At 46.0% G+C, this 26,049-nt stretch overlaps 21 non-coding genes across 21 annotated transcripts; all 21 read right to left on the bottom strand.

Annotated features, from left to right (window-relative positions):
* Window positions 1–589: 589 nt before the first annotated feature.
* On the bottom strand, window positions 590–661 carry trnad-guc (transfer RNA aspartic acid (anticodon GUC)). Its single transcript has one exon. It is a non-coding gene; the product is annotated as a tRNA-Asp (tRNA).
* A 1,463-nt stretch (window positions 662–2,124) lies between these two features.
* Window positions 2,125–2,196, bottom strand: trnad-guc (transfer RNA aspartic acid (anticodon GUC)). The gene has a single exon. It is a non-coding gene; the product is annotated as a tRNA-Asp (tRNA).
* Window positions 2,197–3,661: 1,465 nt separating this feature from the next.
* Window positions 3,662–3,733, bottom strand: trnad-guc (transfer RNA aspartic acid (anticodon GUC)). Its single transcript has one exon. It is a non-coding gene; the product is annotated as a tRNA-Asp (tRNA).
* Window positions 3,734–4,429: 696 nt separating this feature from the next.
* Window positions 4,430–4,501, bottom strand: trnad-guc (transfer RNA aspartic acid (anticodon GUC)). Its single transcript has one exon. It is a non-coding gene; the product is annotated as a tRNA-Asp (tRNA).
* Window positions 4,502–5,196: 695 nt separating this feature from the next.
* Window positions 5,197–5,268, bottom strand: trnad-guc (transfer RNA aspartic acid (anticodon GUC)). Its single transcript has one exon. It is a non-coding gene; the product is annotated as a tRNA-Asp (tRNA).
* Window positions 5,269–8,084: 2,816 nt separating this feature from the next.
* Window positions 8,085–8,156, bottom strand: trnad-guc (transfer RNA aspartic acid (anticodon GUC)). The gene has a single exon. It is a non-coding gene; the product is annotated as a tRNA-Asp (tRNA).
* Window positions 8,157–8,851: 695 nt separating this feature from the next.
* trnad-guc (transfer RNA aspartic acid (anticodon GUC)) lies at window positions 8,852–8,923 on the bottom strand. The gene has a single exon. It is a non-coding gene; the product is annotated as a tRNA-Asp (tRNA).
* Window positions 8,924–9,620: 697 nt separating this feature from the next.
* Window positions 9,621–9,692, bottom strand: trnad-guc (transfer RNA aspartic acid (anticodon GUC)). The gene has a single exon. It is a non-coding gene; the product is annotated as a tRNA-Asp (tRNA).
* Window positions 9,693–11,155: 1,463 nt separating this feature from the next.
* trnad-guc (transfer RNA aspartic acid (anticodon GUC)) lies at window positions 11,156–11,227 on the bottom strand. Its single transcript has one exon. It is a non-coding gene; the product is annotated as a tRNA-Asp (tRNA).
* Window positions 11,228–12,797: 1,570 nt separating this feature from the next.
* Window positions 12,798–12,869, bottom strand: trnad-guc (transfer RNA aspartic acid (anticodon GUC)). Its single transcript has one exon. It is a non-coding gene; the product is annotated as a tRNA-Asp (tRNA).
* Window positions 12,870–13,566: 697 nt separating this feature from the next.
* trnad-guc (transfer RNA aspartic acid (anticodon GUC)) lies at window positions 13,567–13,638 on the bottom strand. The gene has a single exon. It is a non-coding gene; the product is annotated as a tRNA-Asp (tRNA).
* Window positions 13,639–15,102: 1,464 nt separating this feature from the next.
* Window positions 15,103–15,174, bottom strand: trnad-guc (transfer RNA aspartic acid (anticodon GUC)). Its single transcript has one exon. It is a non-coding gene; the product is annotated as a tRNA-Asp (tRNA).
* Window positions 15,175–16,744: 1,570 nt separating this feature from the next.
* trnad-guc (transfer RNA aspartic acid (anticodon GUC)) lies at window positions 16,745–16,816 on the bottom strand. Its single transcript has one exon. It is a non-coding gene; the product is annotated as a tRNA-Asp (tRNA).
* A 697-nt stretch (window positions 16,817–17,513) lies between these two features.
* trnad-guc (transfer RNA aspartic acid (anticodon GUC)) lies at window positions 17,514–17,585 on the bottom strand. The gene has a single exon. It is a non-coding gene; the product is annotated as a tRNA-Asp (tRNA).
* A 1,464-nt stretch (window positions 17,586–19,049) lies between these two features.
* Window positions 19,050–19,121, bottom strand: trnad-guc (transfer RNA aspartic acid (anticodon GUC)). The gene has a single exon. It is a non-coding gene; the product is annotated as a tRNA-Asp (tRNA).
* Window positions 19,122–20,586: 1,465 nt separating this feature from the next.
* On the bottom strand, window positions 20,587–20,658 carry trnad-guc (transfer RNA aspartic acid (anticodon GUC)). The gene has a single exon. It is a non-coding gene; the product is annotated as a tRNA-Asp (tRNA).
* A 696-nt stretch (window positions 20,659–21,354) lies between these two features.
* trnad-guc (transfer RNA aspartic acid (anticodon GUC)) lies at window positions 21,355–21,426 on the bottom strand. Its single transcript has one exon. It is a non-coding gene; the product is annotated as a tRNA-Asp (tRNA).
* A 1,465-nt stretch (window positions 21,427–22,891) lies between these two features.
* trnad-guc (transfer RNA aspartic acid (anticodon GUC)) lies at window positions 22,892–22,963 on the bottom strand. Its single transcript has one exon. It is a non-coding gene; the product is annotated as a tRNA-Asp (tRNA).
* Window positions 22,964–23,658: 695 nt separating this feature from the next.
* On the bottom strand, window positions 23,659–23,730 carry trnad-guc (transfer RNA aspartic acid (anticodon GUC)). The gene has a single exon. It is a non-coding gene; the product is annotated as a tRNA-Asp (tRNA).
* A 1,464-nt stretch (window positions 23,731–25,194) lies between these two features.
* Window positions 25,195–25,266, bottom strand: trnad-guc (transfer RNA aspartic acid (anticodon GUC)). Its single transcript has one exon. It is a non-coding gene; the product is annotated as a tRNA-Asp (tRNA).
* Window positions 25,267–25,961: 695 nt separating this feature from the next.
* Window positions 25,962–26,033, bottom strand: trnad-guc (transfer RNA aspartic acid (anticodon GUC)). Its single transcript has one exon. It is a non-coding gene; the product is annotated as a tRNA-Asp (tRNA).
* Window positions 26,034–26,049: the final 16 nt, after the last annotated feature.

Raw genomic sequence — 26,049 nt, 5'->3', positions numbered from 1 at the left:
TCCTCCACTCCCTGGCTGAAAACCACAACCTCATACATGCAGGTGCTGATTTAGACTATTCCATAGTGATGATGGTCAATGCCTGATGAATCTGTTGGTTCAAGACCTTCTCCAAAGTACTTCTGCAAAGACAAAAGGGCAATACCAGTGGTGGATTGAGCCAAGGTTTCTTTAGTGTAGCGGTGGTATCACGTTCGCCTAACATAGAAAAGGTCCATAGTTTGAAACTGGGCGGAAACACTGTCGATTTGACCTGCTTTCTCTGGAGCGGGGAATCTTCTTGCAACTGGTCAATAAAAAGACAGCTCTTCCAGGCTGCGCATAAGGCCACTGATGAAGCCAACCGATTGGCATCATCTGAGAAATGTCCTCCGGCATGCATTCGTTTGATTCAGCACTTCTTTGACAATATTGTCACACTTTTGCTAAGTGACAGAAGTGTGACTATCTGGACTCATGCTTTTAGCAACAGTCTGTTCAGGACCTGTAGTTTCAGTAGTAAAATAGTGTTAATCAGCATGAGTTGTGTTGCATAGGACAGGAGAAGCCAAGGAGAGTGAAAAGTTTGTAGTTGCCTTTTGAAAAGAAGCTCCCCGTCAGGGAATCGAACCCTGGTCTTCTGCGTGACAAGCAGAGATACTGTCCACTATACTAACGAGGAGTGTATTGGAAAATTGTCTGGCAGCCTCAACTTCGGTCTTAAGAGGAAGTATGCACTTGAACTGCGTCCATTTGGGCGGATACTCACTCCAGGCCGAGTTTGTTCTATCCTCCACTCCCTGGCTGAAAACCACAACCTCCTACATGCAGGTGCTGATTTAGACTGTTCCATAGTGATGATGGTCAATGCCTGATGAATTTGTTAGTTCAAGACCTTCTCCAAAGTACTTCTGCAAAGACAAAAGAGCAATACCAGTTGTGGATTGAGCAAACGTTTCTTTAGTGTAGCGGTGGTATCACGTTCGCCTAACATAGGAAAGGTCCCCAGTTTGAAACTGGGCGGAAACACTGTCCATTTGTCCTGCCTTCTCTGCAGCGGGTAATCTTCTTGCAACTGGTCAATAAAAAACAGCTCTTCCAGGCTGCGCATAAGGCCACTGATGAAGCCAACCGATTGGCATCATCTGAGAGATGTCCTCCTGCATGCATTCGTTTGATTCAGCACTTCTTTGACAACATTGTCACAGTTTCGCTAAGTGATAGAAGTGTGACAATCTGGAGTCTTGCTTTTAGCAACAGTCTGTTCAGGACCTGTAGTTTCAGTAGTAAAATAGTGATAATCAGCATGAGTTGTGTTGCATAGGACAGGAGAAGCCAAGGTGAGTGAACAGTTTGTGGTTGCCTTTTGAAAAGAAGCTCCCCGTCAGGGAATCGAACCCTGGTCTTCTGCGTGACAAGCAGAGATACTGTCCATTATACTAACGAGGAGTACATCTGAAAATTGTCTGGCAGCCTCAACTTCGGTCTTAAGAGGAAGTATGCACTTGAACTGTGTCCATTTGGGCGGATACTCACTCCAGGCCGAGTTTGTTCTATCCTCCACTCCCTGGCTGAAAACCACAACCTCATACATGCAGGTGCTGATTTAGACTGTTCCATAGTGACGATGGTCAATGCCTGATGAATCTGTTAGTTCAAGACCTTCTCCAAAGTACTTCTGCAAAGACAAAAGGGCAATACCAGTGGTGGATTGAGCCGAGGTTTCTTTAGTGTAGCGGTGGTATCACGTTCGCCTAACATAGGAAAGGTCCTCAGTTTGAAACTGGGCATAAACACTGTCCATTTGTCCTGCCTTCTCTGCAGCGGTGGCTCTTCTTGCAACTGGTCAATAAAAGGACAGCTCTTCCAGGCTGCGCATTAGGCCACTAATGAAGCCATCCGATTGGCATCATCTGAGAGATGTCCTCCTGCATGCATTCGTTTGATTCAGCACTTCTTTGACAACATTGTCACAGTTTCGCTAAGTGATAGAAGTGTGACAATCTGGAGTCTTGCTTTTAGCAACAGTCTGTTCAGGACCTGTAGTTTCAGTAGTAAAATAGTGATAATCAGCATGAGTTGTGTTGCATAGGACAGGAGAAGCCAAGGTGAGTGAACAGTTTGTGGTTGCCTTTTGAAAAGACGCTCCCCGTCAGGGAATCGAACCCTGGTCTTCTGCGTGACAAGCAGAGATACTGTCCACTATACTAACGAGGAGTGCATCTGAAAATTGTCTGGCAGCCTCAACTTCGGTCTTAAGAGGAAGTATGGACTTGAACTGTGTCCATTTGGGCGGATACTCACTCCAGGCCGAGTTTGTTCTATCCTCCACTCCCTGGCTGAAAACCACGACCTCATACATGCAGGTGCTGATTTAGACTGTTCCATAGTGACGATGGTCAATGCCTGATGAATCTGTTAGTTTAAGACCTTCTCCAAAGTACTTCTGCAAAGACAAAAGGGCAATACCAGTGGTGGATTGAGCCGAGGTTTCTTTAGTGTAGCGGTGGTATCACGTTCGCCTAACATAGGAAAGGTCCCCAGTGTGAAACTGGGCCTGAACCACTGTCCATTTGTCCTGCTTTCTCTGCAGCGGTGGCTCTTCTTGCAACTGGTCAATAAAAGGACAGCTCTTCCAGGCTGCGCATAAGGCCACTAATGAAGCCAACCGATTGGCATCATCTGAGAGATGTCCTCCTGCATGCATTCGTTTGATTCAGCACTTCTTTGACAATATTGTCACACTTTTGCTAAGTGACAGAAGTGTGACTATCTGGACTCATGCTTTTAGCAACAGTCTGTTCAGGACCTGTAGCTTCAGTAGTAAAATAGTGTTAATCAGCATGAGTTGTGTTGCATAGGACAGGAGAAGCCAAGGAGAGTGAAAAGTTTGTAGTTGCCTTTTGAAAAGAAGCTCCCCTTCAGGGAATCGAACCCTGGTCTTCTGCGTGACAAGCAGAGATACTGTCCACTATACTAACGAGGAGTGCATCTGAAAATTGTCTGGCAGCCTCAACTTCGGTCTTAAGAGGAAGTATGCACTTGAACTGTGTCCATTTGGGCGGATACTCACTCCAGGCCGAGTTTGTTCTATCCTCCACTCCCTGGCTGAAAACCACAACCTCATACATGCAGGTGCTGATTTAGACTATTCCATAGTGATGATGGTCAATGCCTGATGAATCTGTTGGTTCAAGACCTTCTCCAAAGTACTTCTGCAAAGACAAAAGGGCAATACCAGTGGTGGATTGAGCCAAGGTTTCTTTAGTGTAGCGGTGGTATCACGTTCGCCTAACATAGAAAAGGTCCATAGTTTGAAACTGGGCGGAAACACTGTCCATTTGACCTGCTTTCTCTGCAGCGGGGAATCTTCTTGCAACTGGTCAATAAAAAGACAGCTCTTCCAGGCTGCGCATAAGGCCACTGATGAAGCCAACCGATTGGCATCATCTGAGAGATGTCCTCCTGCATGCATTCGTTTGATTCAGCACTTCTTTGACAACATTGTCACAGTTTCGCTAAGTGATAGAAGTGTGACAATCTGGAGTCTTGCTTTTAGCAACAGTCTGTTCAGGACCTGTAGTTTCAGTAGTAAAATAGTGATAATCAGCATGAGTTGTGTTGCATAGGACAGGAGAAGCCAAGGTGAGTGAACAGTTTGTGGTTGCCTTTTGAAAAGACGCTCCCCGTCAGGGAATCGAACCCTGGTCTTCTGCGTGACAAGCAGAGATACTGTCCACTATACTAACGAGGAGTGCATCTGAAAATTGTCTGGCAGCCTCAACTTCGGTCTTAAGAGGAAGTATGGACTTGAACTGTGTCCATTTGGGCGGATACTCACTCCAGGCCGAGTTTGTTCTATCCTCCACTCCCTGGCTGAAAACCACGACCTCATACATGCAGGTGCTGATTTAGACTGTTCCATAGTGACGATGGTCAATGCCTGATGAATCTGTTAGTTCAAGACCTTCTCTAAAGTACTTCTGCAAAGACAAAAGGGCAATACCAGTGGTGGATTGAGCCGAGGTTTCTTTAGTGTAGCGGTGGTATCACGATCGCCTAACATAGGAAAGGTCGTCAGTTTGAAACTGGGCATAAACACTGTCCATTTGTCCTGCCTTCTCTGCAGCGGTGGCTCTTCTTGCAACTGGTCAATAAAAGGACAGCTCTTCCAGGCTGCGCATTAGGCCACTAATGAAGCCATCCGATTGGCATCATCTGAGAGATGTCCTCCTGCATGCATTCGTTGGATTCAGCACTTCTTTGACAACATTGTCACACTTTTGCTAAGTGACAGAAGTGTGACAATCTGGACTCATGCTTTTAGCAACAGTCTGTTCAGGACCTGTAGTTTCAGTAGTAAAATAGCGTTAATCAGCATGAGTTGTGTTGCATAGGACAGGAGAAGCCAAGGAGAATGAAAAGTTTGTAGTTGCCATTTAAAAAGAAGCTCCCCGTCAGGGAATCGAACCCTGGTCTTCTGCGTGACAAGCAGAGATACTGTCCACTATACTAACGAGGAGTGTATCTGAAAATTGTCTGGCATCCTCAACTTCGGTCTTAAGAGGAAGTATGCACTTGAACTGCGTCCATTTGGGCGGATACTCACTCCAGGCCGAGTTTGATCTATCCTCCACTCCCTGGCTGAAAACCACGACCTCATACATGCAGGTGCTGATTTAGACTATTCCACAGTGATGATGGTCAATGCCTGATGAATCTTTTAGTTCAAGACCTTCTCCAAAGTACTTCTGCAAAGACAAAAGGGCAATACCAGTGGTGGATTGAGCCGAGATTTCTTTAGTGTCGCGGTGGTATCACGTTCGCCTAACGTAGGAAAGGTCCATAGTTTGAAACTAGGCGGAAACACTGTCCATTTGTCCTGCCTTCTCTGCAGCGGGTAATCTTCTTGCAACTGGTCAATAAAAAACAGCTCTTCCAGGCTGCGCATAAGGCCACTGATGAAGCCAACCGATTGGCATCATCTGAGAGATGTCCTCCTGCATGCATTCGTTTGATTCAGCACTTCTCTGACAACATTGTCACAGTTTCGCTAAGTGATAGAAGTGTGACAATCTGGAGTCTTGCTTTTAGCAACAGTCTGTTCAGGACCTGTAGTTTCAGTAGTAAAATAGTGTTAATCAGCATGAGTTGTGTTGCATAGGACAGGAGAAGCCAAGGTGAGTGAACAGTTTGTGGTTGCCTTTTGAAAAGACGCTCCCCGTCAGGGAATCGAACCCTGGTCTTCTGCGTGACAAGCAGAGATACTGTCCACTATACTAACGAGGAGTGCATCTGAAAATTGTCTGGCAGCCTCAACTTCGGTCTTAACAGGAAGTATGGACTTGAACTGTGTCCATTTGGGCGGATACTCACTCCAGGCCGAGTTTGTTCTATCCTCCACTCCCTGGCTGAAAACCACGACCTCATACATGCAGGTGCTTATTTAGACTGTTCCATAGTGACGATGGTCAATGCCTGATGAATCTGTTAGTTCAAGACCTTCTCCAAAGTACTTCTGCAAAGACAAAAGGGCAATACCAGTGGTGGATTGAGCCGAGGTTTCTTTAGTGTAGCGGTGGTATCACGTTCGCCTAACATAGGAAAGGTCCCCAGTGTGAAACTGGGCCTGAAACACTGTCCATTTGTCCTGCTTTCTCTGCAGCGGTGGCTCTTCTTGCAACTGGTCAATAAAAGGACAGCTCTTCCAGGCTGCGCATAAGGCCACTAATGAAGCCAACCGATTGGCATCATCTGAGAGATGTCCTCCTGCATGCATTCGTTTGATTCAGCACTTCTTTGACAATATTGTCACACTTTTGCTAAGTGACAGAAGTGTGACTATCTGGACTCATGCTTTTAGCAACAGCCTGTTCAGGACCTGTAGTTTCAGTAGTAAAATAGTGTTAATCAGCATGAGTTGTGTTGCATAGGACAGGAGAAGCCAAGGAGAGTGAAAAGTTTGTAGTTGCCTTTTGAAAAGAAGCTCCCCGTCAGGGAATCCAACCCTGGTCTTCTGCGTGACAAGCAGAGATACTGTCCACTATACTAACGAGGAGTGCATCTGAAAATTGTCTGGCAGCCTCAACTTCGGTCTTAAGAGGAAGTATGCACTTGAACTGTGTCCATTTGGGCGGATACTCACTCCAGGCCGAGTTTGTTCTATCCTCCACTCCCTGGCTGAAAACCACAACCTCATACATGCAGGTGCTGATTTAGACTATTCCATAGTGATGATGGTCAATGCCTGATGAATCTGTTGGTTCAAGACCTTCTCCAAAGTACTTCTGCAAAGACAAAAGGGCAATACCAGTGGTGGATTGAGCCAAGGTTTTTTTAGTGTAGCGGTGGTATCACGTTCGCCTAACATAGAAAAGGTCCATAGTTTGAAACTGGGCGGAAACACTGTCGATTTGACCTGCTTTCTCTGGAGCGGGGAATCTTCTTGCAACTGGTCAATAAAAAGACAGCTCTTCCAGGCTGCTGTAAGAATACGTGTTCAAGATTTGGAGCCTGGTCGGGGTTATCAAAAATTCAGCCGAATGACTTCTCTCGTTCTGGGAAATTTATTTGTCAGATCACAGGTCAAGTATCAGCGCTGCGTTTGCAAAGGCAGGAGCAGTTCAGGCAGCACACAGGCCGGAAGAACAACTAACTAACATCAGCAAGAACATCATGTTTTATAACCCTTGAAAGACAGAGAAGGAAATATTTCTATTGGCCCTAAACTGGCGTAGAGGAGGACCTTCCACCTCCCGCATCTAAGATCCGGTCACATCCAATGTCCAGACTCCTGACTTAACGTAAACATCGTAAACAGAGTGTGTATGTTGAATAGTGTTGGTGTGTCCCTAACCCCCCTTTGGCTGGTAAATCTTCTAGTTGACCCGCAGACCTTACATTCCTCAGCCAGGACAGAAACTGACTCCCCATCCTGTCGGACTCGTGTCTGCCTGCTTGGCAGATCCTGCTTACCCCCTTACCTAACTCTTAAATCAAGACAAGACAGCAAACCCCCAACTAAGCCCATGAAAAGAACTTTTGATTATCACTGCGCATAAGGCCACTGATGAAGCCAACCGATTGGCATCATCTGAGAAATGTCCTCCGGCATGCATTCGTTTGATTCAGCACTTCTTTGACAATATTGTCACACTTTTGCTAAGTGACAGAAGTGTGACTATCTGGACTCATGCTTTTAGCAACAGTCTGTTCAGGACCTGTAGTTTCAGTAGTAAAATAGTGTTAATCAGCATGAGTTGTGTTGCATAGGACAGGAGAAGCCAAGGAGAGTGAAAAGTTTGTAGTTGCCTTTTGAAAAGAAGCTCCCCGTCAGGGAATCCAACCCTGGTCTTCTGCGTGACAAGCAGAGATACTGTCCACTATACTAACGAGGAGTGCATCTGAAAATTGTCTGGCAGCCTCAACTTCGGTCTTAAGAGGAAGTATGCACTTGAACTGTGTCCATTTGGGCGGATACTCACTCCAGGCCGAGTTTGTTCTATCCTCCACTCCCTGGCTGAAAACCACAACCTCATACATGCAGGTGCTGATTTAGACTATTCCATAGTGATGATGGTCAATGCCTGATGAATCTGTTGGTTCAAGACCTTCTCCAAAGTACTTCTGCAAAGACAAAAGGGCAATACCAGTGGTGGATTGAGCCAAGGTTTTTTTAGTGTAGCGGTGGTATCACGTTCGCCTAACATAGAAAAGGTCCATAGTTTGAAACTGGGCGGAAACACTGTCGATTTGACCTGCTTTCTCTGGAGCGGTGGCTCTTCTTGCAACTGGTCAATAAAAGGACAGCTCTTCCAGGCTGCGCATAAGGCCACTAATGAAGCCAACCGATTGGCTTCATTAGTGGCATCATCTGAGAGATGTCCTCCTGCATGCATTCGTTTGATTCAGCACTTCTTTGACAATATTGTCACACTTTTGCTAAGTGACAGAAGTGTGACTATCTGGACTCATGCTTTTAGCAACAGTCTGTTCAGGACCTGTAGTTTCAGTAGTAAAATAGTGTTAATCAGCATGAGTTGTGTTGCATAGGACAGGAGAAGCCAAGGAGAGTGAAAAGTTTGTAGTTGCCTTTTGAAAAGAAGCTCCCCGTCAGGGAATCGAACCCTGGTCTTCTGCGTGACAAGCAGAGATACTGTCCACTATACTAACGAGGAGTGCATCTGAAAATTGTCTGGCAGCCTCAACTTCGGTCTTAAGAGGAAGTATGCACTTGAACTGTGTCCATTTGGGCGGATACTCACTCCAGGCCGAGTTTGTTCTATCCTCCACTCCCTGGCTGAAAACCACAACCTCATACATGCAGGTGTTGATTTAGACTGTTCCATAATGATGATGGTCAATGCCTGATGAATCTGTCAGTTGAAGACCTTCTCCAAAGTACTTCTGCAAAGACAAAAGGGCAATACCAGTGGTGGATTGAGCCGAGATTTCTTTAGTGTCGCGGTGGTATCACGTTCGCCTAACGTAGGAAAGGTCCATAGTTTGAAACTAGGCGGAAACACTGTCCATTTGTCCTGCCTTCTCTGCAGCGGGTAATCTTCTTGCAACTGGTCAATAAAAAACAGCTCTTCCAGGCTGCGCATAAGGCCACTGATGAAGCCAACCGATTGGCATCATCTGAGAGATGTCCTCCTGCATGCATTCGTTTGATTCAGCACTTCTTTGACAACATTGTCACAGTTTCGCTAAGTGATAGAAGTGTGACAATCTGGAGTCTTGCTTTTAGCAACAGTCTGTTCAGGACCTGTAGTTTCAGTAGTAAAATAGTGTTAATCAGCATGAGTTGTGTTGCATAGGACAGGAGAAGCCAAGGTGAGTGAACAGTTTGTGGTTGCCTTTTGAAAAGACGCTCCCCGTCAGGGAATCGAACCCTGGTCTTCTGCGTGACAAGCAGAGATACTGTCCACTATACTAACGAGGAGTGCATCTGAAAATTGTCTGGCAGCCTCAACTTCGGTCTTAACAGGAAGTATGGACTTCAACTGTGTCCATTTGGGCGGATACTCACTCCAGGCCGAGTTTGTTCTATCCTCCACTCCCTGGCTGAAAACCACGACCTCATACATGCAGGTGCTTATTTAGACTGTTCCATAGTGACGATGGTCAATGCCTGATGAATCTGTTAGTTCAAGACCTTCTCCAAAGTACTTCTGCAAAGACAAAAGGGCAATACCAGTGGTGGATTGAGCCGAGGTTTCTTTAGTGTAGCGGTGGTATCACGTTCGCCTAACATAGGAAAGGTCCCCAGTGTGAAACTGGGCCTGAAACACTGTCCATTTGACCTGCTTTCTCTGGAGCGGGGAATCTTCTTGCAACTGGTCAATAAAAAGACAGCTCTTCCAGGCTGCGCATAAGGCCACTGATGAAGCCAACCGATTGGCATCATCTGAGAAATGTCCTCCGGCATGCATTCGTTTGATTCAGCACTTCTTTGACAACATTGTCACACTTTTGCTAAGTGACAGAAGTGTGACAATCTGGACTCATGCTTTTAGCAACAGTCTGTTCAGGACCTGTAGTTTCAGTAGTAAAATAGTGTTAATCAGCATGAGTTGTGTTGCATAGGACAGGAGAAGCCAAGGAGAGTGAAAAGTTTGTAGTTGCCTTTTGAAAAGAAGCTCCCCGTCAGGGAATCGAACCCTGGTCTTCTGCGTGACAAGCAGAGATACTGTCCACTATACTAACGAGGAGTGTATTGGAAAATTGTCTGGCAGCCTCAACTTCGGTCTTAAGAGGAAGTATGCACTTGAACTGCGTCCATTTGGGCGGATACTCACTCCAGGCCGAGTTTGTTCTATCCTCCACTCCCTGGCTGAAAACCACAACCTCCTACATGCAGGTGCTGATTTAGACTGTTCCATAGTGATGATGGTCAATGCCTGATGAATTTGTTAGTTCAAGACCTTCTCCAAAGTACTTCTGCAAAAACAAAAGGGCAATACCAGTGGTGGATTGAGCCGAGATTTCTTTAGTGTCGCGGTGGTATCACGTTCGCCTAACGTAGGAAAGGTCCATAGTTTGAAACTAGGCGGAAACACTGTCCATTTGTCCTGCCTTCTCTGCAGCGGGTAATCTTCTTGCAACTGGTCAATAAAAAACAGCTCTTCCAGGCTGCGCATAAGGCCACTGATGAAGCCAACCGATTGGCATCATCTGAGAGATGTCCTCCTGCATGCATTCGTTTGATTCAGCACTTCTTTGACAACATTGTCACAGTTTCGCTAAGTGATAGAAGTGTGACAATCTGGAGTCTTGCTTTTAGCAACAGTCTGTTCAGGACCTGTAGTTTCAGTAGTAAAATAGTGATAATCAGCATGAGTTGTGTTGCATAGGACAGGAGAAGCCAAGGTGAGTGAACAGTTTGTGGTTGCCTTTTGAAAAGAAGCTCCCCGTCGGGGAATCGAACCCTGGTCTTCTGCGTGACAAGCAGAGATACTGTCCATTATACTAACGAGGAGTACATCTGAAAATTGTCTGGCAGCCTCAACTTCGGTCTTAAGAGGAAGTATGCACTTGAACTGTGTCCATTTGGGCGGATACTCACTCCAGGCCGAGTTTGTTCTATCCTCCACTCCCTGGCTGAAAACCACAACCTCATACATGCAGGTGCTGATTTAGACTGTTCCATAGTGACGATGGTCAATGCCTGATGAATCTGTTAGTTCAAGACCTTCTCCAAAGTACTTCTGCAAAGACAAAAGGGCAATACCAGTGGTGGATTGAGCCGAGGTTTCTTTAGTGTAGCGGTGGTATCACGTTCGCCTAACATAGGAAAGGTCCTCAGTTTGAAACTGGGCATAAACACTGTCCATTTGTCCTGCCTTCTCTGCAGCGGTGGCTCTTCTTGCAACTGGTCAATAAAAGGACAGCTCTTCCAGGCTGCGCATTAGGCCACTAATGAAGCCATCCGATTGGCATCATCTGAGAGATGTCCTCCTGCATGCATTCGTTTGATTCAGCACTTCTTTGACAACATTGTCACAGTTTCGCTAAGTGATAGAAGTGTGACAATCTGGAGTCTTGCTTTTAGCAACAGTCTGTTCAGGACCTGTAGTTTCAGTAGTAAAATAGTGATAATCAGCATGAGTTGTGTTGCATAGGACAGGAGAAGCCAAGGTGAGTGAACAGTTTGTGGTTGCCTTTTGAAAAGACGCTCCCCGTCAGGGAATCGAACCCTGGTCTTCTGCGTGACAAGCAGAGATACTGTCCACTATACTAACGAGGAGTGCATCTGAAAATTGTCTGGCAGCCTCAACTTCGGTCTTAAGAGGAAGTATGGACTTGAACTGTGTCCATTTGGGCGGATACTCACTCCAGGCCGAGTTTGTTCTATCCTCCACTCCCTGGCTGAAAACCACGACCTCATACATGCAGGTGCTGATTTAGACTGTTCCATAGTGACGATGGTCAATGCCTGATGAATCTGTTAGTTCAAGACCTTCTCCAAAGTACTTCTGCAAAGACAAAAGGGCAATACCAGTGGTGGATTGAGCCGAGGTTTCTTTAGTGTAGCGGTGGTATCACGTTCGCCTAACATAGGAAAGGTCCCCAGTGTGAAACTGGGCCTGAACCACTGTCCATTTGTCCTGCTTTCTCTGCAGCGGTGGCTCTTCTTGCAACTGGTCAATAAAAGGACAGCTCTTCCAGGCTGCGCATAAGGCCACTAATGAAGCCAACCGATTGGCATCATCTGAGAGATGTCCTCCTGCATGCATTCGTTTGATTCAGCACTTCTTTGACAATATTGTCACACTTTTGCTAAGTGACAGAAGTGTGACTATCTGGACTCATGCTTTTAGCAACAGTCTGTTCAGGACCTGTAGTTTCAGTAGTAAAATAGTGTTAATCAATCATTGTCACACTTTTGCTAAGTGACAGAAGTGTGACTATCTGGACTCATGCTTTTAGCAACAGTCTGTTCAGGACCTGTAGTTTCAGTAGTAAAATAGTGTTAATTTGAGTTGTGTTGCATAGGACAGGAGAAGCCAAGGAGAGTGAAAAGTTTGTAGTTGCCTTTTGAAAAGAAGCTCCCCTTCAGGGAATCGAACCCTGGTCTTCTGCGTGACAAGCAGAGATACTGTCCACTATACTAACGAGGAGTGCATCTGAAAATTGTCTGGCAGCCCCAACTTCGGTCTTAAGAGGAAGTATGCACTTGAACTGTGTCCATTTGGGCGGATACTCACTCCAGGCCGAGTTTGTTCTATCCTCCACACCCTGGCTGAAAACCACAACCTCATACATGCAGGTGCTGATTTAGACTATTCCATAGTGATGATGGTCAATGCCTGATGAATCTGTTGGTTCAAGACCTTCTCCAAAGTACTTCTGCAAAGACAAAAGGGCAATACCAGTGGTGGATTGAGCCAAGGTTTCTTTAGTGTAGCGGTGGTATCACGTTCGCCTAACATAGAAAAGGTCCATAGTTTGAAACTGGGCGGAAACACTGTCCATTTGACCTGCTTTCTCTGCAGCGGGGAATCTTCTTGCAACTGGTCAATAAAAAGACAGCTCTTCCAGGCTGCGCATAAGGCCACTGATGAAGCCAACCGATTGGCATCATCTGAGAGATGTCCTCCTGCATGCATTCGTTTGATTCAGCACTTCTTTGACAACATTGTCACAGTTTCGCTAAGTGATAGAAGTGTGACAATCTGGAGTCTTGCTTTTAGCAACAGTCTGTTCAGGACCTGTAGTTTCAGTAGTAAAATAGTGATAATCAGCATGAGTTGTGTTGCATAGGACAGGAGAAGCCAAGGTGAGTGAACAGTTTGTGGTTGCCTTTTGAAAAGACGCTCCCCGTCAGGGAATCGAACCCTGGTCTTCTGCGTGACAAGCAGAGATACTGTCCACTATACTAACGAGGAGTGCATCTGAAAATTGTCTGGCAGCCTCAACTTCGGTCTTAAGAGGAAGTATGGACTTGAACTGTGTCCATTTGGGCGGATACTCACTCCAGGCCGAGTTTGTTCTATCCTCCACTCCCTGGCTGAAAACCACGACCTCATACATGCAGGTGCTGATTTAGACTGTTCCATAGTGACGATGGTCAATGCCTGATGAATCTGTTAGTTCAAGACCTTCTCCAAAGTACTTCTGCAAAGACAAAAGGGCAATACCAGTGGTGGATTGAGCCGAGGTTTCTTTAGTGTAGCGGTGGTATCACGTTCGCCTAACATAGGAAAGGTCCCCAGTGTGAAACTGGGCCTGAAACACTGTCCATTTGTCCTGCTTTCTCTGCAGCGGTGGCTCTTCTTGCAACTGGTCAATAAACGGACAGCTCTTCCAGGCTGCGCATAAGGCCACTAATGAAGCCAACCGATTGGCATCATCTGAGAGATGTCCTCCTGCATGCATTCGTTTGATTCAGCACTTCTTTGACAATATTGTCACACTTTTGCTAAGTGACAGAAGTGTGACTATCTGGACTCATGCTTTTAGCAACAGTCTGTTCAGGACCTGTAGTTTCAGTAGTAAAATAGTGTTAATCAGCATGAGTTGTGTTGCATAGGACAGGAGAAGCCAAGGAGAGTGAAAAGTTTGTAGTTGCCTTTTGAAAAGAAGCTCCCCGTCAGGGAATCGAACCCTGGTCTTCTGCGTGACAAGCAGAGATACTGTCCACTATACTAACGAGGAGTGCATCTGAAAATTGTCTGGCAGCCTCAACTTCGGTCTTAAGAGGAAGTATGCACTTGAACTGTGTCCATTTGGGCGGATACTCACTCCAGGCCGAGTTTGTTCTATCCTCCACTCCCTGGCTGAAAACCACAACCTCATACATGCAGGTGTTGATTTAGACTGTTCCATAATGATGATGGTCAATGCCTGATGAATCTGTCAGTTGAAGACCTTCTCCAAAGTACTTCTGCAAAGACAAAAGGGCAATACCAGTGGTGGATTGAGCCGAGGTTTCTTTAGTGTAGCGGTGGTATCACGTTCTCCTAACATAGGCAAGGTCCCCAGTTTGAAACTGGGCGGAAACACTGTCCATTTGTCCTGCCTTCTCTGCAGCGGGTAATCTTCTTGCAACTGGTCAATAAAAAGACAGCTCTTCCAGGCTGCGCATAAGGCCACTGATGAAGCCAACCGATTGGCATCATCTGAGAAATGTCCTCCGGCATGCATTCGTTTGATTCAGCACTTCTTTGACAACATTGTCACACTTTTGCTAAGTGACAGAAGTGTGACAATCTGGACTCATGCTTTTAGCAACAGTCTGTTCAGGACCTGTAGTTTCAGTAGTAAAATAGTGTTAATCAGCATGAGTTGTGTTGCATAGGACAGGAGAAGCCAAGGAGAGTGAAAAGTTTGTAGTTGCCTTTTGAAAAGAAGCTCCCCGTCAGGGAATCGAACCCTGGTCTTCTGCGTGACAAGCAGAGATACTGTCCACTATACTAATGAGGAGTGTATTGGAAAATTGTCTGGCAGCCTCAACTTCGGTCTTAAGAGGAAGTATGCACTTGAACTGCGTCCATTTGGGCGGATACTCACTCCAGGCCGAGTTTGTTCTATCCTCCACTCCCTGGCTGAAAACCACAACCTCCTACATGCAGGTGCTGATTTAGACTGTTCCATAGTGATGATGGTCAATGCCTGATGAATCTGTTAGTTCAAGACCTTCTCCAAAGTACTTCTGCAAAGACAAAAGAGCAATACCAGTTGTGGATTGAGCAAACGTTTCTTTAGTGTAGCGGTGGTATCACGTTCGCCTAACATAGGAAAGGTCCCCAGTTTGAAACTGGGCGGAAACACTGTCCATTTGTCCTGCCTTCTCTGCAGCGGTGGCTCTTCTTGCAACTGGTCAATAAAAGGACAGCTCTTCCAGGCTGCGCATTAGGCCACTAATGAAGCCATCCGATTGGCATCATCTGAGAGATGTCCTCCTGCATGCATTCGTTTGATTCAGCACTTCTTTGACAACATTGTCACAGTTTCGCTAAGTGATAGAAGTGTGACAATCTGGAGTCTTGCTTTTAGCAACAGTCTGTTCAGGACCTGTAGTTTCAGTAGTAAAATAGTGATAATCAGCATGAGTTGTGTTGCATAGGACAGGAGAAGCCAAGGTGAGTGAACAGTTTGTGGTTGCCTTTTGAAAAGACGCTCCCCGTCAGGGAATCGAACCCTGGTCTTCTGCGTGACAAGCAGAGATACTGTCCACTATACTAACGAGGAGTGCATCTGAAAATTGTCTGGCAGCCTCAACTTCGGTCTTAAGAGGAAGTATGGACTTGAACTGTGTCCATTTGGGCGGATACTCACTCCAGGCCGAGTTTGTTCTATCCTCCACTCCCTGGCTGAAAACCACGACCTCATACATGCAGGTGCTGATTTAGACTGTTCCATAGTGACGATGGTCAATGCCTGATGAATCTGTTAGTTCAAGACCTTCTCCAAAGTACTTCTGCAAAGACAAAAGGGCAATACCAGTGGTGGATTGAGCCGAGGTTTCTTTAGTGTAGCGGTGGTATCACGTTCGCCTAACATAGGAAAGGTCCCCAGTGTGAAACTGGGCCTGAACCACTGTCCATTTGTCCTGCTTTCTCTGCAGCGGTGGCTCTTCTTGCAACTGGTCAATAAAAGGACAGCTCTTCCAGGCTGCGCATAAGGCCACTAATGAAGCCAACCGATTGGCATCATCTGAGAGATGTCCTCCTGCATGCATTCGTTTGATTCAGCACTTCTTTGACAATATTGTCACACTTTTGCTAAGTGACAGAAGTGTGACTATCTGGACTCATGCTTTTAGCAACAGTCTGTTCAGGACCTGTAGTTTCAGTAGTAAAATAGTGTTAATCAATCATTGTCACACTTTTGCTAAGTGACAGAAGTGTGACTATCTGGACTCATGCTTTTAGCAACAGTCTGTTCAGGACCTGTAGTTTCAGTAGTAAAATAGTGTTAATTTGAGTTGTGTTGCATAGGACAGGAGAAGCCAAGGAGAGTGAAAAGTTTGTAGTTGCCTTTTGAAAAGAAGCTCCCCTTCAGGGAATCGAACCCTGGTCTTCTGCGTGACAAGCAGAGATACTGTCCACTATACTAACGAGGAGTGCATCTGAAAATTGTCTGGCAGCCCCAACTTCGGTCTTAAGAGGAAGTATGCACTTGAACTGTGTCCATTTGGGCGGATACTCACTCCAGGCCGAGTTTGTTCTATCCTCCACACCCTGGCTGAAAACCACAACCTCATACATGCAGGTGCTGATTTAGACTATTCCATAGTGATGATGGTCAATGCCTGATGAATCTGTTGGTTCAAGACCTTCTCCAAAGTACTTCTGCAAAGACAAAAGGGCAATACCAGTGGTGGATTGAGCCAAGGTTTCTTTAGTGTAGCGGTGGTATCACGTTCGCCTAACATAGAAAAGGTCCATAGTTTGAAACTGGGCGGAAACACTGTCCATTTGACCTGCTTTCTCTGCAGCGGGGAATCTTCTTGCAACTGGTCAATAAAAAGACAGCTCTTCCAGGCTGCGCATAAGGCCACTGATGAAGCCAACCGATTGGCATCATCTGAGAGATGTCCTCCTGCATGCATTCGTTTGATTCAGCACTTCTTTGACAACATTGTCACAGTTTCGCTAAGTGATAGAAGTGTGACAATCTGGAGTCTTGCTTTTAGCAACAGTCTGTTCAGGACCTGTAGTTTCAGTAGTAAAATAGTGATAATCAGCATGAGTTGTGTTGCATAGGACAGGAGAAGCCAAGGTGAGTGAACAGTTTGTGGTTGCCTTTTGAAAAGACGCTCCCCGTCAGGGAATCGAACCCTGGTCTTCTGCGTGACAAGCAGAGATACTGTCCACTATACTAACGAGGAGTGCATCTGAAAATTGTCTGGCAGCCTCAACTTCGGTCTTAAGAGGAAGTATGGACTTGAACTGTGTCCATTTGGGCGGATACTCACTCCAGGCCGAGTTTGTTCTATCCTCCACTCCCTGGCTGAAAACCACGACCTCATACATGCAGGTGCTGATTTAGACTGTTCCATAGTGACGATGGTCAATGCCTGATGAATCTGTTAGTTCAAGACCTTCTCCAAAGTACTTCTGCAAAGACAAAAGGGCAATACCAGTGGTGGATTGAGCCGAGGTTTCTTTAGTGTAGCGGTGGTATCACGTTCGCCTAACATAGGAAAGGTCCCCAGTGTGAAACTGGGCCTGAAACACTGTCCATTTGTCCTGCTTTCTCTGCAGCGGTGGCTCTTCTTGCAACTGGTCAATAAACGGACAGCTCTTCCAGGCTGCGCATAAGGCCACTAATGAAGCCAACCGATTGGCATCATCTGAGAGATGTCCTCCTGCATGCATTCGTTTGATTCAGCACTTCTTTGACAATATTGTCACACTTTTGCTAAGTGACAGAAGTGTGACTATCTGGACTCATGCTTTTAGCAACAGTCTGTTCAGGACCTGTAGTTTCAGTAGTAAAATAGTGTTAATCAGCATGAGTTGTGTTGCATAGGACAGGAGAAGCCAAGGAGAGTGAAAAGTTTGTAGTTGCCTTTTGAAAAGAAGCTCCCCGTCAGGGAATCGAACCCTGGTCTTCTGCGTGACAAGCAGAGATACTGTCCACTATACTAACGAGGAGTGCATCTGAAAATTGTCTGGCAGCCTCAACTTCGGTCTTAAGAGGAAGTATGCACTTGAACTGTGTCCATTTGGGCGGATACTCACTCCAGGCCGAGTTTGTTCTATCCTCCACTCCCTGGCTGAAAACCACAACCTCATACATGCAGGTGTTGATTTAGACTGTTCCATAATGATGATGGTCAATGCCTGATGAATCTGTCAGTTGAAGACCTTCTCCAAAGTACTTCTGCAAAGACAAAAGGGCAATACCAGTGGTGGATTGAGCCGAGGTTTCTTTAGTGTAGCGGTGGTATCACGTTCTCCTAACATAGGCAAGGTCCCCAGTTTGAAACTGGGCGGAAACACTGTCCATTCGTCCTGCCTTCTCTGCAGCGGGTAATCTTCTTGCAACTGGTCAATAAAAAGACAGCTCTTCCAGGCTGCGCATAAGGCCACTGATGAAGCCAACCGATTGGCATCATCTGAGAAATGTCCTCCGGCATGCATTCGTTTGATTCAGCACTTCTTTGACAACATTGTCACACTTTTGCTAAGTGACAGAAGTGTGACAATCTGGACTCATGCTTTTAGCAACAGTCTGTTCAGGACCTGTAGTTTCAGTAGTAAAATAGTGTTAATCAGCATGAGTTGTGTTGCATAGGACAGGAGAAGCCAAGGAGAGTGAAAAGTTTGTAGTTGCCTTTTGAAAAGAAGCTCCCCGTCAGGGAATCGAACCCTGGTCTTCTGCGTGACAAGCAGAGATACTGTCCACTATACTAATGAGGAGTGTATTGGAAAATTGTCTGGCAGCCTCAACTTCGGTCTTAAGAGGAAGTATGCACTTGAACTGCGTCCATTTGGGCGGATACTCACTCCAGGCCGAGTTTGTTCTATCCTCCACTCCCTGGCTGAAAACCACAACCTCCTACATGCAGGTGCTGATTTAGACTGTTCCATAGTGATGATGGTCAATGCCTGATGAATCTGTTAGTTCAAGACCTTCTCCAAAGTACTTCTGCAAAGACAAAAGAGCAATACCAGTTGTGGATTGAGCAAACGTTTCTTTAGTGTAGCGGTGGTATCACGTTCGCCTAACATAGGAAAGGTCCCCAGTTTGAAACTGGGCGGAAACACTGTCCATTTGTCCTGCCTTCTCTGCAGCGGTGGATCTTCTTGCAACTGGTCAATAAAAGGACAGCTCTTCCAGGCTGCGCATAAGGCCACTGATGAAGCCAACCGATTGGCATCATCTGAGAAATGTCCTCCGGCATGCATTCGTTTGATTCAGCACTTCTTTGACAACATTGTCACACTTTTGCTAAGTGACAGAAGTGTGACAATCTGGACTCATGCTTTTAGCAACAGTCTGTTCAGGACCTGTAGTTTCAGTAGTAAAATAGTGTTAATCAGCATGAGTTGTGTTGCATAGGACAGGAGAAGCCAAGGTGAGTGAACAGTTTGTGGTTGCCTTTTGAAAAGACGCTCCCCGTCAGGGAATCGAACCCTGGTCTTCTGCGTGACAAGCAGAGATACTGTCCACTATACTAACGAGGAGTGCATCTGAAAATTGTCTGGCAGCCTCAACTTCGGTCTTAACAGGAAGTATGGACTTGAACTGTGTCCATTTGGGCGGATACTCACTCCAGGCCGAGTTTGTTCTATCCTCCACTCCCTGGCTGAAAACCACGACCTCATACATGCAGGTGCTTATTTAGACTGTTCCATAGTGACGATGGTCAATGCCTGATGAATCTGTTAGTTCAAGACCTTCTCCAAAGTACTTCTGCAAAGACAAAAGGGCAATACCAGTGGTGGATTGAGCCGAGGTTTCTTTAGTGTAGCGGTGGTATCACGTTCGCCTAACATAGGAAAGGTCCCCAGTGTGAAACTGGGCCTGAAACACTGTCCATTTGTCCTGCTTTCTCTGCAGCGGTGGCTCTTCTTGCAACTGGTCAATAAAAGGACAGCTCTTCCAGGCTGCGCATAAGGCCACTAATGAAGCCAACCGATTGGCATCATCTGAGAGATGTCCTCCTGCATGCATTCGTTTGATTCAGCACTTCTTTGACAATATTGTCACACTTTTGCTAAGTGACAGAAGTGTGACTATCTGGACTCATGCTTTTAGCAACAGTCTGTTCAGGACCTGTAGTTTCAGTAGTAAAATAGTGTTAATCAGCATGAGTTGTGTTGCATAGGACAGGAGAAGCCAAGGAGAGTGAAAAGTTTGTAGTTGCCTTTTGAAAAGAAGCTCCCCGTCAGGGAATCGAACCCTGGTCTTCTGCGTGATAAGGAGAGATACTGTCCACTATACTAACGAGGAGTGCATCTGAAAATTGTCTGGCAGCCTCAACTTCGGTCTTAAGAGGAAGTATGCACTTGAACTGTGTCCATTTGGGCGGATACTCACTCCAGGCCGAGTTTGTTCTATCCTCCACTCCCTGGCTGAAAACCACAACCTCATACATGCAGGTGCTGATTTAGACTATTCCATAGTGATGATGGTCAATGCCTGATGAATCTGTTGGTTCAAGACCTTCTCCAAAGTACTTCTGCAAAGACAAAAGGGCAATACCAGTGGTGGATTGAGCCAAGGTTTCTTTAGTGTAGCGGTGGTATCACGTTCGCCTAACATAGAAAAGGTCCATAGTTTGAAACTGGGCGGAAACACTGTCCATTTGACCTGCTTTCTCTGCAGCGGGGAATCTTCTTGCAACTGGTCAATAAAAAGACAGCTCTTCCAGGCTGCGCATAAGGCCACTGATGAAGCCAACCGATTGGCATCATCTGAGAAATGTCCTCCGGCATGCATTCGTTTGATTCAGCACTTCTTTGACAACATTGTCACACTTTTGCTAAGTGACAGAAGTGTGACAATCTGGACTCATGCTTTTAGCAACAGTCTGTTCAGGACCTGTAGTTTCAGTAGTAAAATAGTGTTAATCAGCATGAGTTGTGTTGCATAGGACAGGAGAAGCCAAGGAGAGTGAAAAGTTTGTAGTTGCCTTTTGAAAAGAAGCTCCCCGTCAGGGAATCGAACCCTGGTCTTCTGCGTGACAAGCAGAGATACTGTCCACTATACTAACGAGGAGTGCATCTGAAAATTGTCTGGCAGCCTCAACTTCGGTCTTAAGAGGAAGTATGCACTTGAACTGCGTCCATTTGGGCGGATACTCACTCCAAGCCGAGTTTGTTCTATCCTCCACTCCCTGGCTGAAAACCACAACCTCCTACATGCAGGTGCTGATTTAGACTGTTCCATAGTGATGATGGTCAATGCCTGATGAATCTGTTAGTTCAAGACCTTCTCCAAAGTACTTCTGCAAAGACAAAAGGGCAATACCAGTGGTGGATTGAGCCAAGGTTTCTTTAGTGTAGCGGTGGTATCACGATCGCCTAACATAGGAAAGGTCCTCAGTTTGAAACTGGGCATAAACACTGTCCATTTGTCCTGCCTTCTCTGCAGCGGTGGATCTTCTTGCAACTGGTCAATAAAAGGACAGCTCTTCCAGGCTGCGCATAAGGCCACTGATGAAGCCAACCGATTGGCATCATCTGAGAGATGTCCTCCTGCATGCATTCGTTGGATTCAGCACTTCTTTGACAACATTGTCACACTTTTGCTAAGTGACAGAAGTGTGACAATCTGGACTCATGCTTTTAGCAACAGTCTGTTCAGGACCTGTAGTTTCAGTAGTAAAATAGTGTTAATCAGCATGAGTTGTGTTGCATAGGACAGGAGAAGCCAAGGAGAGTGAAAAGTTTGTAGTTGCCATTTGAAAAGAAGCTCCCCGTCAGGGAATCGAACCCTGGTCTTCTGCGTGACAAGCAGAGATACTGTCCACTATACTAACGAGGAGTGTATCTGAAAATTGTCTGGCAGCCTCAACTTCGGTCTTAAGAGGAAGTATGCACTTGAACTGCGTCCATTTGGGCGGATACTCACTCCAGGCCGAGTTTGATCTATCCTCCACTCCCTGGCTGAAAACCACGACCTCATACATGCAGGTGCTGATTTAGACTATTCCACAGTGATGATGGTCAATGCCTGATGAATCTTTTAGTTCAAGACCTTCTCCAAAGTACTTCTGCAAAGACAAAAGGGCAATACCAGTGGTGGATTGAGCCGAGGTTTCTTTAGTGTAGCGGTGGTATCACGTTCGCCTAACATAGGAAAGGTCCCCAGTGTGAAACTGGGCCTGAAACACTGTCCATTTGTCCTGCTTTCTCTGCAGTGGTGGCTCTTCTTGCAACTGGTCAATAAAAGGACAGCTCTTCCAGGCTGCGCATAAGGCCACTAATGAAGCCAACCGATTGGCATCATCTGAGAGATGTCCTCCTGCATGCATTCGTTTGATTCAGCACTTCTTTGACAATATTGTCACACTTTTGCTAAGTGACAGAAGTGTGACTATCTGGACTCATGCTTTTAGCAACAGTCTGTTCAGGACCTGTAGTTTCAGTAGTAAAATAGTGTTAATCAGCATGAGTTGTGTTGCATAGGACAGGAGAAGCCAAGGAGAGTGAAAAGTTTGTAGTTGCCTTTTGAAAAGAAGCTCCCCGTCAGGGAATCGAACCCTGGTCTTCTGCGTGATAAGGAGAGATACTGTCCACTATACTAACGAGGAGTGCATCTGAAAATTGTCTGGCAGCCTCAACTTCGGTCTTAAGAGGAAGTATGCACTTGAACTGTGTCCATTTGGGCGGATACTCACTCCAGGCCGAGTTTGTTCTATCCTCCACTCCCTGGCTGAAAACCACAACCTCATACATGCAGGTGCTGATTTAGACTATTCCATAGTGATGATGGTCAATGCCTGATGAATCTGTTGGTTCAAGACCTTCTCCAAAGTACTTCTGCAAAGACAAAAGGGCAATACCAGTGGTGGATTGAGCCAAGGTTTCTTTAGTGTAGCGGTGGTATCACGTTCGCCTAACATAGAAAAGGTCCATAGTTTGAAACTGGGCGGAAACACTGTCCATTTGACCTGCTTTCTCTGCAGCGGGGAATCTTCTTGCAACTGGTCAATAAAAAGACAGCTCTTCCAGGCTGCGCATTAGGCCACTAATGAAGCCATCCGATTGGCATCATCTGAGAGATGTCCTCCTGCATGCATTCGTTGGATTCAGCACTTCTTTGACAACATTGTCACAATTTTGCTAAGTGACAGAAGTGTGACAATCTGGACTCATGCTTTTAGCAACAGTCTGTTCAGGACCTGTAGTTTCAGTAGTAAAATAGCGTTAATCAGCATGAGTTGTGTTGCATAGGACAGGAGAAGCCAAGGAGAATGAAAAGTTTGTAGTTGCCATTTGAAAAGAAGCTCCCCGTCAGGGAATCGAACCCTGGTCTTCTGCGTGACAAGCAGAGATACTGTCCACTATACTAACGAGGAGTGTATCTGAAAATTGTCTGGCATCCTCAACTTCGGTCTTAAGAGGAAGTATGCACTTGAACTGCGTCCATTTGGGCGTATACTCACTCCAGGCCGAGTTTGATTTATCCTCCACTCCCTGGCTGAAAACCACGACCTCATACATGCAGGTGCTGATTTAGACTATTCCACAGTGATGATGGTCAATGCCTGATGAATCTTTTAGTTCAAGACCTTCTCCAAAGTACTTCTGCAAAGACAAAAGGGCAATACCAGTGGTGGATTGAGCCGAGATTTCTTTAGTGTCGCGGTGGTATCACGTTCGCCTAACGTAGGAAAGGTCCATAGTTTGAAACTAGGCGGAAACACTGTCCATTTGTCCTGCCTTCTCTGCAGCGGGTAATCTTCTTGCAACTGGTCAATAAAAAACAGCTCTTCCAGGCTGCGCATAAGGCCACTGATGAAGCCAACCGATTGGCATCATCTGAGAGATGTCCTCCTGCATGCATTCGTTTGATTCAGCACTTCTTTGACAACATTGTTACAGTTTCGCTAAGTGATAGAAGTGTGACAATCTGGAGTCTTGCTTTTAGCAACAGTCTGTTCAGGACCTGTAGTTTCAGTAGTAAAATAGTGTTAATCAGCATGAGTTGTGTTGCATAGGACAGGAGAAGCCAAGGTGAGTGAACAGTTTGTGGTTGCCTTTTGAAAAGACGCTCCCCGTCAGGGAATCGAACCCTGGTCTTCTGCGTGACAAGCAGAGATACTGTCCACTATACTAACGAGGAGTGCATCTGAAAATTGTCTGGCAGCCTCAACTTCGGTCTTAACAGGAAGTATGGACTTGAACTGTGTCCATTTGGGCGGATACTCACTCCAGGCCGAGTTTGTTCTATCCTCCACTCCCTGGCTGAAAACCACGACCTCATACATGCAGGTGCTTATTTAGACTGTTCCACAGTGACGATGGTCAATGCCTGATGAATCTGTTAGTTCAAGACCTTCTCCAAAGTACTTCTGCAAAGACAAAAGGGCAATACCAGTGGTGGATTGAGCCGAGGTTTCTTTAGTGTAGCGGTGGTATCACGTTCGCCTAACAAAGGAAAGGTCCCCAGTGTGAAACTGGGCGGAAACACTGTCCATTTGACCTGCTTTCTCTGGAGCGGGGAATCTTCTTGCAACTGGTCAATAAAAAGACAGCTCTTCCAGGCTGCGCATAAGGCCACTAATGAAGCCAACCGATTGGCATCATCTGAGAGATGTCCTCCTGCATGCATTCGTTTGATTCAGCACTTCTTTGACAATATTGTCACACTTTTGCTAAGTGACAGAAGTGTGACTATCTGGACTCATGCTTTTAGCAACAGTCTGTTCAGGACCTGTAGTTTCAGTAGTAAAATAGTGTTAATCAGCATGAGTTGTGTTGCATAGGACAGGAGAAGCCAAGGAGAGTGAAAAGTTTGTAGTTGCCTTTTGAAAAGAAGCTGCCCGTCAGGGAATCGAACCCTGGTCTTCTGCGTGACAAGCAGAGATACTGTCCACTATACTAACGAGGAGTGCATCTGAAAATTGTCTGGCAGCCTCAACTTCGGTCTTAAGAGGAAGTATGCACTTGAACTGCGTCCATTTGGGCGGATACTCACTCCAGGCCGAGTTTGTTCTATCCTCCACTCCCTGGCTGAAAACCACAACCTCCTACATGCAGGTGCTGATTTAGACTGTTCCATAGTGATGATGGTCAATGCCTGATGAATCTGTTAGTTCAAGACCTTCTCCAAAGTACTTCTGCAAAGACAAAAGGGCAATACCAGTGGTGGATTGAGCCAAGGTTTCTTTAGTGTAGCGGTGGTATCACGATCGCCTAACATAGGAAAGGTCCTCAGTTTGAAACTGGGCATAAACACTGTCCATTTGTCCTGCCTTCTCTGCAGCGGTGGCTCTTCTTGCAACTGGTCAATAAAAGGACAGCTCTTCCAGGCTGCGCATTAGGCCACTAATGAAGCCATCCGATTGGCATCATCTGAGAGATGTCCTCCTGCATGCATTCGTTGGATTCAGCACTTCTTTGACAACATTGTCACACTTTTGCTAAGTGACAGAAGTGTGACAATCTGGACTCATGCTTTTAGCAACAGTCTGTTCAGGACCTGTAGTTTCAGTAGTAAAATAGCGTTAATCAGCATGAGTTGTGTTGCATAGGACAGGAGAAGCCAAGGAGAATGAAAAGTTTGTAGTTTCCATTTGAAAAGAAGCTCCCCGTCAGGGAATCGAACCCTGGTCTTCTGCGTGACAAGCAGAGATACTGTCCACTATACTAACGAGGAGTGTATCTGAAAATTGTCTGGCATCCTCAACTTCGGTCTTAAGAGGAAGTATGCACTTGAACTGCGTCCATTTGGGCGGATACTCACTCCAGGCCGAGTTTGATCTATCCTCCACTCCCTGGCTGAAAACCACGACCTCATACATGCAGGTGCTGATTTAGACTATTCCACAGTGATGATGGTCAATGCCTGATGAATCTTTTAGTTCAAGACCTTCTCCAAAGTACTTCTGCAAAGACAAAAGGGCAATACCAGTGGTGGATTGAGCCGAGATTTCTTTAGTGTCGCGGTGGTATCACGTTCGCCTAACGTAGGAAAGGTCCATAGTTTGAAACTAGGCGGAAACACTGTCCATTTGTCCTGCCTTCTCTGCAGCGGGTAATCTTCTTGCAACTGGTCAATAAAAAACAGCTCTTCCAGGCTGCGCATAAGGCCACTGATGAAGCCAACCGATTGGCATCATCTGAGAGATGTCCTCCTGCATGCATTCGTTTGATTCAGCACTTCTTTGACAACATTGTCACAGTTTCGCTAAGTGATAGAAGTGTGACAATCTGGAGTCTTGCTTTTAGCAACAGTCTGTTCAGGACCTGTAGTTTCAGTAGTAAAATAGTGTTAATCAGCATGAGTTGTGTTGCATAGGACAGGAGAAGCCAAGGTGAGTGAACAGTTTGTGGTTGCCTTTTGAAAAGACGCTCCCCGTCAGGGAATCGAACCCTGGTCTTCTGCGTGACAAGCAGAGATACTGTCCACTATACTAACGAGGAGTGCATCTGAAAATTG

This window comes from Gasterosteus aculeatus, unplaced genomic scaffold (assembly GCF_964276395.1).
Source record: "Gasterosteus aculeatus unplaced genomic scaffold, fGasAcu3.hap1.1 HAP1_SCAFFOLD_71, whole genome shotgun sequence".
Lineage (NCBI taxonomy): Eukaryota > Metazoa > Chordata > Actinopteri > Perciformes > Gasterosteidae > Gasterosteus > Gasterosteus aculeatus.
The sequence above is the reverse complement of the archived record's forward strand: the minus strand, read 5'-3'. Positions and strand labels throughout refer to the sequence as shown.